This window comes from Anopheles funestus (assembly GCF_943734845.2).
Source record: "Anopheles funestus chromosome X unlocalized genomic scaffold, idAnoFuneDA-416_04 X_unloc_24, whole genome shotgun sequence".
Lineage (NCBI taxonomy): Eukaryota > Metazoa > Arthropoda > Insecta > Diptera > Culicidae > Anopheles > Anopheles funestus.
Window position 1 is genome coordinate 377,501 of NW_026045148.1, and position 1,223 is coordinate 378,723.

Consider the following 1,223-nt stretch of genomic DNA (forward strand, 5'->3'; position numbering starts at 1 on the left):
ATACGGTCAACAAATTCTTGGACATCAAAGAGGTTTTCGATTGAATTTCCCCATGTTTCACAACGTACTCTTAGCGGTATCCTACGATACGTCTCACTCTATTTGTGTGTGTGCGCGTTTACGTGCGTGCGATTTATGCGGTTCACCCCTTTACTTTCAGCGCCCTGCGGTCCCAACAAAGGTCCCGAGCACGCCATTATGCACAGTGTGGAAGCGTGTTTCCCCCACGACACTAGACGGGCTGCTCGCCATAGTGTTCTATTGTGGCACGCTCCACCCTGAAGTTTGGTTTGTTGTATATCAAGGAATTGATAGGCACTCAAGAATGTGTGCATCGGCCGGGTTTAATCGTCCGACGCGCAATATGCGTTCAACTTATCGGTGTTCATGTGTCCTGCAGTTCACATTGTGACGCGCATTTAGCTGCGGTCTTCATCGATCCATGAGCCGAGTGATCCCCTGCCTAGGGTTTTATAGTAAGGTTCCCAATGTAACACAATCCCGGTGGTACGTCCAAAGACTAACTTTCTGACTAAGTTGTCTTTATTACCCAATAGTCCCAGGCCTTGTGACTTGTGGCTCATGTCTACGCCCATGGCCACCATTCGCTAAGATAGTTTTGAAGTCACTTTGAAGGCCCAGGAACAACTCTCTTAGCACATCGGTTAACCTGGCGCCGCAGTCAACTCATGTGCTTGGATCGGATCGAGCTATTGAGTATTGGGCCTGCATACTCGCTCATCCGTATCCTTTGCGTACCGCCCCATGGCCCTTGTATGTCTGCACCACAGTTCCTGTTCGTTCCGTGCCTATGGCCGGATACGTATTGCACATCGGTTAACCTGACGCCGCAGTCAACTCATGTGCTTGGATCGGATCGAGCTATTGAGTATTGGGCCTGCATACTCGCTCATCCGTATCCTTTGCGTACCGCCCCATGGCCCTTGTATGTCTGCACCACAGTTCCTGTTCGTTCCGTGCCTATGGCCGGATACGTATTGCACATCGGTATACCTGTCGCTACTCAGGCAACTCGTGTGCGTGGATTGGATCGAGAACATGGTGTGTGCCCCATGTTATAATTGATAGTCCATATCCACTTTATAGGTTAAAGTCATAAGTTGTGATTGCACAACCATTCTTCATAAGAGTTTAATCACTCTTCAACTAACTTTCGTTCTGGTGTCTTGGTATCAAATCGCGTAAGACACAAGATTCTACTG

The 1,223-nt window shown here is 48.7% G+C and overlaps 1 non-coding gene across 1 annotated transcript; it reads right to left on the bottom strand.

Moving 5' to 3' along the window:
* Positions 1 to 313: 313 nt before the first annotated feature.
* LOC125773204 (5.8S ribosomal RNA) lies at positions 314 to 471 on the bottom strand. Its single transcript, XR_007419959.1, has one exon. It is a non-coding gene; the product is annotated as a 5.8S ribosomal RNA (ribosomal RNA).
* Positions 472 to 1,223: the final 752 nt, after the last annotated feature.